This window comes from Misgurnus anguillicaudatus, chromosome 11 (assembly GCF_027580225.2).
Source record: "Misgurnus anguillicaudatus chromosome 11, ASM2758022v2, whole genome shotgun sequence".
Lineage (NCBI taxonomy): Eukaryota > Metazoa > Chordata > Actinopteri > Cypriniformes > Cobitidae > Misgurnus > Misgurnus anguillicaudatus.
Genome location: NC_073347.2, coordinates 5,526,848 through 5,539,398, shown reverse-complemented (window position 1 = coordinate 5,539,398; position 12,551 = coordinate 5,526,848). Strand labels below are relative to the sequence as shown.

Genomic DNA, 12,551 nt, shown 5'->3' with positions numbered 1-12,551 from the left:
TATACTTTAAAAGACTCCATACACCATTTTTATCTTACATCTAAGGTGCACTTTTTAGTGTAGCAGAGTTCAATGCATTGAAAATTATCATTGTCACATGTAAAGGATTTTATTTGATGTGAAAGACAAAAACACAGTAACACCAGTGACACAACAAATCACCAGTCACTGGTGTTACTGATCTTTACTGGTTTTACCCATAAGGAAGGTGACATTAACACCAGTGACAATGTTCATGAAAACTGCATTTTACAAAATTGCTGCTGCAAAGTATCAAACCACATCTTGTCAATCATTGTATACTCACTAAATTAAATAGTTTAATCCATTTGTATTCTATTTTTTTGCAATTCCCAAACAATGAAGGAGGTCATACCAGTGACTTAAACTAAAAGGTTCATATGAAATCATGAGATAAATGAAAAGATTTATGATAAGTGAAAAGAGACAGTGGACTTCTCTTCATAGATCTCCAGGAAATTGAAAGAACACTGTAAGCCCATACAGGTTGATTGAACCTAAAAAATTTATGGAAACTCGTTGCCCTAAAAAAGTTGATTTTGCCTGGTTGAAATAACAATTAATTTTAAGTTTAATGTACTTAATGTTTTAATTTCTTCTAATGCACTCTTAACCCAGATTAGATGACATTACTAGAAATGTGTGAGGAAACCTGTTGCATATAACTTTAGTTTTTATCACTTTATATTACTTTTGATGTTATAAATGGTATTATAACAAAAATTAATGACTGACTTTAAGTCAATTATTGAATAAACATGATTCTCCACAGAAAGACACAAAAAATGTGTTTTGACATACATTGTAAGTACAGTGGAGAGAAATACAATAAAATGTTTTGGACAGGGTTCATGTACGGAAACACTGATCACCTGAACGGTGACTTCACAAAATTATCATTTACAACAAAACAACATCAATAATATAAGAGCTTGAACCTATATGACATTTTATTAACAAATATTTGAATAGAGAAAGTTCTTATCAGTTTTTAATTTGTGAAAAAGCAAAAAATAATCTAAATAGTCAGGCGCAAAGGATTATGGGTATTCCTCACAACATGAACTAATAATTTTAAGTTCATTTTACTTGAATGTTTTAGTTTAATAGATTTTGTAAGGCTAACAGTTAAATCAACTAAACGTTTTAAGCTTTGGCTTCAAAACAGAAAATATTAATGATTTTTCCTTGATTGTTTGAGTAAAGACAATTTCTGGGTTAACAGTGAAGGAAGTCAAGTGATGTCATCAGTGTGAATTAGATTTTTCAGGTGTGTTTAATTAGGGTTGGAACAAAACTCTGCAGGACAGTGGCCCTCCAGGACCAGGGTTCCCCACCCCTGCTGTAAAGGTAGATAATTATTTTCAAAACATGCCAGCCACGTCGACCCACTGTACAATACTTATGATGTCATATTTTTGTCTTTTTATTAACTTGTTTTCTTTTGTGAGTTAAATTTTGTAACAGATAGTAAAAACACTTGATGACATGTTGTTAAATGACAAACTCATGTAAATGGATTTCTGTTGTACTTCATATCCTTTGTCTTGTCTGAATTTTTCTGGACAGAGTTGTCAATACCAAATGCCTGTTGCAGTAGGTGTCGTCTGAAAGTCTTAAGTGTCACATGGACATGCAGTATTGCCATTCAATCACTTTTACAGTATACTGAAGAATGATACTCATTTGGTTTGTGTTTTAATTTAAAGCTCCATTTGACAATTTAAAACTTCAGGAGCGGGAGGCTGATCAGAAGAGCACATCTCAAAACATGCAGCTGGACAACAAGAGGTATTAAATCCATTACAGCTTTCTTTATTTCTTAACAAATCTTCAGTAAATGTTAAAATGTGCTGGTGTAGACTAACTTGATTTTATTTTTGAGCCTGAAATGCATTAACACAAGAAGAAATGCAATTAGTTGAACTTCATTAAATGTATTTTGCAGGTTTCTCCTACATGCCCTGATCTCCACCCCTCTAACCAGCTGCTGCTTCAACCCATCGCTCTACAGGCTACAGTGGGTGTCCTCGCTCAGGGCGAGTTGCCACATTATTTCTTCCAGTAGCCCCATCCTTTAAATTGTATTCATATTATTATTATTATTATTCAGTGGTCACTTGAGTGTTTATTGAGGAAGTGCATCTTTGTGTCATCTGCCACAGGTTAAAGTCTCTGCCCACTGAATGGTGTTTCTACTAGGGAGAAACTTCTGTACATCTCTGCACATGACTTATTCTGTGGTGAGGGTAAGAACGGTAAACCTTAAAACACTCTGATGAGACACACTGCAAGACAGGTAAAAGGGGAAACATGTTTACGAAGCATTAAGATAATAATAACATGCTTTTTATTAGAATTATGCTGCTGTGTGTAAACTATTTCAAAAAGCAGACGTAAAGCCAAACATTTTTAGAAAAGAAACGCTAACAAATATGATTAGAAGTACTAAAGCATATACAGTCAGTATGTATATATATATATCAGTTCAGTTTATATATTAAATAAATTTACTTTAATCGTCTCTAAACTTTAGGTTGCTCGAAGGTCCTTGTTATTAGATTTGCTTGTTTCCTTCCTCTGGGTGCAGTGCTCTGTGCATGACTATCAGCTTCATGCTCACAATGCGGTGTGCACTCTGTACCGGGTGGGTCAAGGTTTAGGACAGGCATAAAGACAGGAATGGCCCTACTTTTTAAAACACCTAAGCATCTAATGTAAAGACCTTCTTTTTTAATATAGTTATTTATTTTTATAGAGATTATTATCCATCGTGTAAATACGTTAAAACAGATGTAAAGGCCAACATTTTTTTATTAAATTAAACACTTAACTAATACAATTAGAAGTAGGGTACTCCCCTGTAAAGTGGGTTGTTGACTCACATGGCAGGGCCCTATAGTTATTTATTATGAGAATATCTAAATATCTTGTTTCGAAATGTTTCATAACCGGCTAATCCCAACGAGAGGTGTCTAGAGCATACCCGCAAGCGGGACAGGGCCGTCTGCCATCCTGGAAGTCTTGGACTTCCAGGGTGTCTGACCCTACCGGCCGAGCCCAATGAGAGGCGTACAGATTATACACACAAGCAGGACAGGGCCGCCTACAGTCTTGGACTTCCAGGGTCTCCGACCCTAACAGCAGTGTTGGGGTTAGTTACTCAAAAAAGTAATATATTACTTATTACATATTACTCTCAAAAATAGTAATGCCTTACTTTACTTTATTACTCCCTGGAGCAAGTAACTAGTTATATTACTAGTTATATTACTAGTTACATTTTTTTTCTGGGCAAGAATGTTTATTTGGGCAAGCCATGGCCAAGAAAACATCCAAACACAAAACTCCCAAATCAATAAAAAGTTACAATTTTATTAGATTAAATTTGATAACAATTTACTCATTCAAAATACAGGGATGACAACAGGTTGCAATTATTTTTAGATGGACACCTTTAAATGGACAGCTGATAAAATAATGACGGTTCACAATAAATTATTTCCTGATTAAGACTTCCAAGAGTTCTGTATTCTTAGCAGGGGGATACCATGATGTTAGTGCACATTATTTACCCACCCACTATACACAGCAATGCACAGCAAATTCATCCAACACCCAAACATATATAAATATATCAATTTAACACCGCAAAGTAATAAATACACAATCAATTTAATAAATATCATTAAAATCACTCAAGCTAAAGACACAGCCTTCGTCAATTACGGTAAAATTGATATACAAAATTGATGGGATAAACAACCTGCACGCAACCCCTGTTTACATACAAACAAACAATGAAATGAGCGCCGGGAGACCGTGGCATAACCTCACATTCATCAAGGTCTCCACGGCGAGAAAACCCACCGTAAATACACCACATTTTAATACAACATAAAAATTACTGCTGGCTTCCTTACCCGCTACCGGACGTGGGGCACAGCGTTCGGAGAAACATTAAAGAGTGTGCACTTCACCGTCAAGTTATTTTCCTTCCGTTGAACATAATAAAATAATGACTGAATCTCCTCCCGTCGAAACTAGCGAACCTTCCTCTGAAAAAAAGCTTGCCGTTGTTGACGCTTCCATTTTCCCGATCTGTCTTTGAGTGTGCCGCTCTGCTGCCGGCTGCCGGGTGTCGACCAATCGGTGATGGTAAATGATACCTCATGCCAAACTTAGACCAATCACTGTTCCATTCACGCCCTTCTCCACTTCCCTTTTGTTCTCTGTGTTGTGTGCCTTTGTGTGATGAAGGTGCTACTGGCGAATGTAACGCAAGTAACTAGCTCGGGAAAACTGTAATAATATTACCATTTTCAGACGGGTAATGCGTTACACTACTAGTTACTGAAAAAAGTAATATTATTACAGTAACGCGTTAATTTGTAACGCGTTACACCCAACACTGCCTAACAGCAGAGCCCGACGAAGTCTTGGACTTTTGAAAGTCTTGGACTTCCAAGGTCTCCGACCCTACCATCCAAGCATGATGATAAGTCTTGGGCGGGACAGGGCCACCTGCCATCCTGGAAGTTTTTAATTTCCAGGGTCTCTGACCACCGGCCGAGCCCGACGAGAGGTGTGCAGAGCATACACGCAAGCTGGACAGGGCCGCCTGCCATCCTGGAAGTTTTGGACTTCCAAGGTGTCTGACCCTACTGGCTAAGACGAGAGGTGTCCAGAGCATACACGCAAGCGGGACAGGGCCGCCTGCTCTCCTGGAAGTTTTGGAATTCCAGGGTCTCCGACCCTACCGGTCAAGCCAGACGAGGTGTCCAGAGCATATGCGCAAGTGGGACAGGGCCGCCTGCCATCCTGGAAGTTTTGGACTTCCAGGGTGTCTGACCCTACTGGCTAAGACGAGAGGTGTCCAGAGCATACATGCAAGCGGGACAGGGCCGCCTGCCGTCCTGGAAGTTTAGGACTTCCAGAGTGTCTGACCCTACCGGCAGAGCCCAAAGACAGGACTCAGAAACGGATGCGCAGGCAGGACAGGGCCGCCTGCTCTCCTGGAAGTTTTGGACTTCCAGGGTCTCTGACCCTACCGGTCAAGCCAGACAAGGTGTCCAGAGCATATGCGCAAGCTTGGCGTCCTAGAAGTCTTGGACTTCCAGGGTCTCTGACCTTACAGGTCAATCCCAACGAAAGGTGCCCAGAGCATACGCGCAAGAGGGCAGGGCAGTTTGCTGTCCTAGAAGTCTTGGACTTCCAGGGTCTCTGACCTTACCGGCTAATCCCGACGAGAGGTGTCCAGAGCATACCCGCAAGCGGGACAGGGCCACTTGCCGTCCTGCAAGTCTAGTACTTTTAGGGTCTCTGACCCTACAGGCAGAGCCAGACGAGAAGTCTTGGACTTCCAGGGTCTCTGACTCTACCGTCCAAGCTTGATGATAAGTCTTGGGCGGGACAGGGCTGCCTGCCATCCTGGACGTTTTTGATTTCCAGGGTCTCTGACCACCAACAGAGCCTGACAAGAGGTGTCCAGAGCATACGCGCAAGCAAGACAGGGCCGCTTGCCATACTAGAAGTCTTGGACTTCCAGAGTGTCTGACCCTAACAGCTGAGCCCAAAGATGGGACTTCCAGGGTCTCCGACCCTACGGCCAATCCCGATGAGAGCTGTCCAGAGCATACACGCAAGTGGGACAGGGCCACTTGCCGTCTTGTAAGTCTTGGACTTCATGGCAGGCAGCCCTGTCCCGCTCAAGACTTATTGTCCAAGCTTGACAATAAGTCTTGAGCGGGACAGGGCTGCCTGCCATCCTGAATGTTTTTGATTTGCAGGGTCTCTGACCACTGGCCGAGCCTGACAAGACTGGTCCAGAGCATAAACGCAAGCGGGACAGGGCCGCCTGCCATCCTGGAAGTCTTGGACTTCCAGGGTCTCTGACCTTACGGCCATTCTCGACTAGAGGTGTCCAGAGCATACGCGCAAGCGAGACTGGACTGCTTGCCATCCTAGAAGTCTTTGACTTCCAGGGTGTCTGACCCTAACAGCCGAGCCCAAAGATAGGACTCAGAAATGGGTGCACAGGCGGGACAGGGCCGCTTGTTGTCCTGGAAGTTTTGGACTTCCGAACCCACTGGTCAATCCTGACGAGGTGTCCAGAGGGCCACTTGCAGTCTTGCAAGTCTCTGACTTCTAGGGTCTCCGACCCTACCGTCAAAGCTTGACAATAAGTCTTAGGTGGGACAGGGCTGCCTGCCATCCTGGAAGTTTTGGACTTCCGAACCTACTGGTCAATCCTGACAAGGCTTCCAGAGGGCCACTTGCAGTCTTGCAAGTCCCTGACTTCTAGGGATTTCTTGGTCTTGGACTTCCAGGGTCTCTGACCTTACCTCCCAATCCTGACGAGAGGTGTCCAGAACATACGCGCAAGTGGAACAGGGCCACTTGCTGTCCTGCAAGTCTTGTTCTTCTAGGGTCTCTGACCCTATTGGTAGAGCCAGATGAGAAATGTCCAGTGCATATGCGCTAGTGGGACAGGGCCGCCTGCCGTTCTGGAAGTCTTGGACTTCCAGGGTGTCTGACCCTACCGGCCAAGCTCAACGAGAGGTGTCAAGAGGGCCACCTGTTGTCCTGGAAGTTTTAGACTTCCAGGGTCTCCGACCCTACCGGCAGAGCCCGACGAGAAGTCTTGGACTTCCAAGGTGTCTGTTCCTAACAGCTGAGCCTGAAGATAGGACTCAGAAATGGATGCACAGGTGGGACAGGGCCGCCTGTTGTCCTGGAAGTTTTGGACTTCCAACCCACTGGCCAATCCTGACGAGGTGTCCAGAGCATACGCGCAAGCGGGACAGGGCAACTTGTCGTCCTGAAAGTCTTGGACTTTAGGGTCTTCGACCCTACCAGCAAAGCCTGACGAGAAGTTTTGGACTTCCAGGGTCTCCAACCCTACCGTCCAAGCTTGACTTTGACAGGACAGGGCTGTCTTCCATCCTGGAAGTTTTTGATTTCCAGGGTGTCTGACCCTACCAGCCAAGCTTGACGCGAGGTGTCCAGAAAATACACGCAAGCGGGACAGGGCCGCCTGCTGTCCTGGAAGTCTTGGACTTCCAGGGTTTCCTACCCTACCGCCTAAGCCCAAAGAACGGACTCAGGAGCATATGCGTAGTTGGGACAGGGCCACATGCCATCCTGGAAGTTTCCGTTGATAGGGTCTCCGACCCTATCGGCTGAGCCCGACGAGAACTCTTGGACTTCTGGAAGTCTTGGACTTCCAGGGTGTCCGACCCTTCTGGCTTAGCCCGAAGCGAGGACTCCAAAGAGGACATGCAGGTGGGACAGGGCCGCCTGACGTCCTGGAAGTCTTGGACCTCCGGACGGCCGAGCCCAAGGAGAGAGCTCACCCCTATACACGGTCATGGTTGGCATTGGCCATTACATTGTTGTTGTGAAAAAGCTATAAAACTATAAACATAACAGTAAACTAAACTTTAAATAACTAGACTTAATAGACTTCATACAGGAAACATACAAACGAATCAGTACAGGACAGCAAATACAAGCTTATCAAGGGGGCAACAGGTGTGGGGCATATAACAATAGCAAGATAATTAACCCAATTAACACCAAAGCAAACAATGACATGTGCTTCCACACAAAACAAGTAACGTTGTCACGATCCTGACAAAAGTCTAGAAAAGCATGAATTATAAAGGCAGGATCGTGACATATGGTGAAATTGTCATATTTTTGTCTTTAACTTCTTCTGTGAGTTCAATTTGTTTTACAGATAGTAAAAACAGTTGATGGAATGTTGTTAGATGACCAACTCATGTAAGTAGATCTCTGTTGTTTTTCTGCACTTTGTCTTGTCTAATTTTTCCTGACCGCAGTTGTCAATAACAAATGTTACCCTGGACCACAAAACCAGTCATAAGTCGCACAGGTATATTTATAGCAATAGCCAACAATACATTGTATGAGTCAAAATTTTTGATTTTTCTTGCTCAAGATCATGTTTTTATGAATATTATATATATTAAAACTTTATTTTTATAAGTGGATGAAGTTGCTAAGGAATTCATTTGGACAACTTTCAAGGTGATAATCTCCGTATTTAGTTTTTTTTTGGCCACCCTCAGTTTCCAGATTTTAAAATAGTTGTATTTTGGCCCAATATTTTGATATTTCCTAACAAAAACCATACATCAACGGAAAGCCTATTTTTTCAACTTTCAAATGATATGGAAATCTCAATTTAAGAAATGTACCCTTATGACTGGTTTTGTGGTCCAGGGCTGTGAATTCACATAATCATGTGTATTTTATTATTGTTTTTGTTTTAGCATCAACGATGAGGCACTTGAGGAGTGGCAGGCTGTGCAGAAGGGCACATCTCAAAACATGTAGCTGGACAATAAAAGGTATGGTATCCATTACAGCTCTCTTTATTTCTTACCAAACCTAAACTAAACTAAAGCCAAACACACCAAAAGGTTATCGGGCTGAATTTGGGTTGATTTTACCCCTATAGTAAAAATCTTAGGTAAAGTCCCGATCATCTCTGTGGTCGAACCAATTATCTTTGATTTTCCTTTGGTGCATGGTGTGTTAAGAGCGTCTGAGTCTGAATCGTGAATTGAATATGATGATTAATTGACATGTTTTTGTTTTTTAATTAGAAATTATGCTGCATCGTGTAAACTATGTGTGTTTGTATATATATATATATATATATATATATATATATATATATATATATATATATATATATATATATATATATATATATATATATATATATATATATATATATATATATATATATATATAATATTAATTATTTATCATATTTAAAGACCTATATAACCCTCAAACTATTTGGCAATCAAACAAGCAAAGATAATTATTTTCAAAACATTTACTCACCCTCATGTTGTTACAAACCTGTATACATTTCTTTGTTCTGATGAACACAAAGGAAGATATTTTGGAAGAATGTTTGTAACCAAACCGATCAGAGGCCCCATTTACTCACATTTTATTATTTTCTTCTACTGTGGAAGTCAATGGGGTCTCTGATCGGTTTGGTTACAAACTTTCCTCACCCTCTGCGCTGCATGAGTCAAACACATTATAAGAGAAGTGGCTTGGTGTTGATACTGGACACCAAAGACATTTAATAACTGTCATTCAAACAGGTAGGAAGTTGCAGATGAGGGGAAAAACAGAGATGAAGCAGGAGGATCAGGCTCCATGACTGATGGAAAAGTCTTCATACAGGCATCAGTCAATCAGAACACCTGAGACGATGCTGCACATTCACTGGGATGAAACTGTGAAGACAACACAGACAGAGACTAAAAAAAGTTTCAAAACAACACCACTGAAACACTGAATAATCACGTGATCACTAACTGTTCAAGAGACGGACACATGCCTCTGCCAATAATAACACAATAAAAGTAAATAAAGATATAAAAGTAAAGTGCTTCTTCCAGTGCTGCTTGAATGTTTAGAGCCAATTTAACATAGAATATTTATTTAATAAAAACAGAAATATTAATCGACTTTAACTAAAGGTTTAATTATCATGCAGTGTCCTCAATATTATTTCTGCGTATACGTTCATGCAGATTTTGCCCGGATTATTGAATGAACAGACCCTTTTATGGACATTATTTATGGTTATATTAAAGGAGTTATGCAGTCCAAAACAGACGTTTACTGTAGTAAAACCATGTTTTGCCAATGGTAATCAATAAAGCAAGACAACATGGTTAATTTTCATAAGGGTCCTCGATTAAAGGTATGATGTAGGGACACATTTTAACTGTTCTTTGCTATTGTTAACTTTGAATTGAACAGTACTTGGCCATCTACTGATGATGTTTCAAAAGTATTCAGTCTTTATAATACAAGTCCAGACAGAAAATGCATATTTATAAGTGGCCAACACATACCACTCAGTAATTTCAGTGCAGTTCCTCCCCCCACGCCCACCACTCATGCAACCATTTACGGCAAGAAACTGTAATTTTATAAAACAGTTCAGTACCGTAAAATTAGGCCATAAATTTACAGACATTTTTTACAGTGTATGCAACCCAATGATGTCGGTTAGTAGACACGTCCCTTACTGCTGATTGGCTACAAGTGTGTTTTGGTAGTTGGCCCGACTCCCTTTTCCAAAGTGTTTTTCAAAAATGCACCCTGCATTAATATCATTGCCATTGTTTTGTCTCAAGATGCACCAGTATTGTTTTTTGTAAGGTTTGTTTGTAAGAACTACTTAAATGTCCTAATATAACTAAGGCCTAGTCCTGGCTTCATCTAAACCCGGTCCGGGAAACCGCCCATTAGTGTTCTTCCACTAGCACTGTCTAGAGCAGATCCAGGAGGAGTTAAACTCTTTTCTTCTTGAGGTTTACTGCACTCTGTAGCATCTGGCTGCATTAGCATCGCTTACAGATGTTTACAGCATCTACTAAAGACCGCTCCATTCTACGTTTGCGCCACATAAGATCTTAGTTCAGAAGTTTTGTTCAGTATCACGGCTAACTTCCCCAAGACACGAGCACAGTGTGTCCAATCATAAACTTGTAGTATTGCTTTGCAGCTTTGTCCTTCTATTCCTGCTTTGTATTCATCAGGTTGAATTTCCCCTCAAACATTTGCAGGTTGGTTATAATCTGTAAACCTGTCATTATCTGGGCAGGGCTTAGTCCAATTGTGGCTATGGGTTGCACATTAACACATGTCAGTGACAAATGAGGTTCTGGTTGACAGTGAATCTGCTTTTCTCTCTTTACAGCTCAATGCTTGAGGAACATGAATTTGAGGTTGTGTGGTGAGAATCTTGACTGAACTGGTGAAATTTAGCAGAGGTAAACTGTTTGAATGTGAATAAAATCTGCTGCAACAATAGTCTGATTTCATGTAGGTTCCATGTCTATTATAATATAGGGAACTGGACGCTTATGCATCTAGACAGCATTTTATTAGAAAGGAATTCTGGAAAAGTGTAGAATGACATCGTACAAAATCAAAAAAAAAAATTGCGCATGTGAAATCTGGAATGTCTTTTATGCTAATGTTGTCCTTGTTTTGAAGCACATAGCTTATAGATAACCTTAACACTAACATACTCATATACTAAAAGCTAAAAACATGCATTTTGATTCTTTGTAGACTGTAAAAAAAATTTGGGGGGGTCATAAGCATCACCACCACTGAAGTGCTGCTATGAAGGCAACGCTACCCTCAAAGTCATTAAGAGTGCCCTGTTCCACTGCCATGCCCGCTCTTACCCTGCTGCCAGGAACACCCCACATGTTTCCCTGTCAGGGTCATGCACCACCTAGAGTTTAAAAAATATTTAAGTTTGAAAAAAGTTTTGTAGTTTCTTGTCCATAGTCAATCTTTTTATGTTACCCCACAATTGTATCCAGGTGTACCCCTTGATTAGTTTGTATATGTAGCACTTATGTTTTCATTTGTCAACTTTGTTGATGTCTATCTGCTATTTTGTTCAGTTTCAAAGTCAGATCTAGTCTCTGTTTTTATGTCTTCATGTTTCATATGTTAAACTCCATTCTATCAGCTTATGTTGAGTGGATGGACTTTCATACATTTTAAATTCATATGAAAAAATATGTGAAGGAACAATCCTGATACGGCAGGACCAATGTTTATAAAAAATTAATAGGAAAACTATACTTCTATGCATCAAGTGTTGTCAGATTGTAGATGTGTGACACCCAGTGGATGGTACGGTTGGTTTCTAGTCCAAAGTAATGCATATGTTAACAGCTACAATATTTGCAAATATCTGCAGACGGTTTTCACAACCAGTGGCATTAATAAAGAACTGCAAGAATTATGTATTTTTGATACATTTTTAAATAGGGCATGTGGTTAACGCAAGCTAAAGATATTGTTTTACATTTTATTCTACGATATAAAACTTACCAGTAATACTTTAAAAACGAATATTTTAAATATTGTCAATTCCCCCAAAAAACCACACAGTATTTCCTTTTCAGGAAACATGTTTTTAATAGTTTTTAATTATGTTTTTAAGAGTTGAGGCTTGGTAGGATGTTGGAGTCTAAAGACTGTGGTCTCTAGTTCACTCTAAAAAAATGTCTGGGTTATTCTTGACCCATAATGGGTTAAATATTGTACAGAACACACTGCTGGGTTAAAATTGACCCAATGCTGGGTTGTTTTAACCCAACTGCTGGGTTATTATATCCCATGACAGCATAAAAACAACCCAACATTGGGTCGTTTGGGGTCATTTCAACCCAGCGTGTGTTCCGCCCAACATTCACCCACCATGGGTCAAAAACAACCCAGCCACGTTTAGAGAGTTTGTTTATAGCATAATGTTAATGTTATAATTCTATTTAGACTTGCAATTCATAAAAGTTGTGTTTACTTATTAACATTACCTTAATGGACAAAAAAGCAAGTAGGTATAATAACTCTATGTGGTAATCTGAATGCTTGCATAACTAAATATAAATAAAATAAAATAAAATACAGTAAAAATATGTAATACAAAAATAATTCAG

The 12,551-nt window shown here is 40.3% G+C and overlaps 1 long non-coding RNA gene across 1 annotated transcript; it reads left to right on the top strand.

Annotated features, from left to right (window-relative positions):
- The first annotated feature begins 5,747 nt into the window (after nucleotides 1-5,747).
- LOC141368774 (uncharacterized) lies at nucleotides 5,748-12,111 on the top strand. The gene is made up of 3 exons (XR_012372030.1): nucleotides 5,748-7,806; nucleotides 8,319-8,396; nucleotides 9,174-12,111. It is a non-coding gene; the product is annotated as an uncharacterized lncRNA (long non-coding RNA).
- The last annotated feature ends 440 nt before the right edge of the window (nucleotides 12,112-12,551 follow it).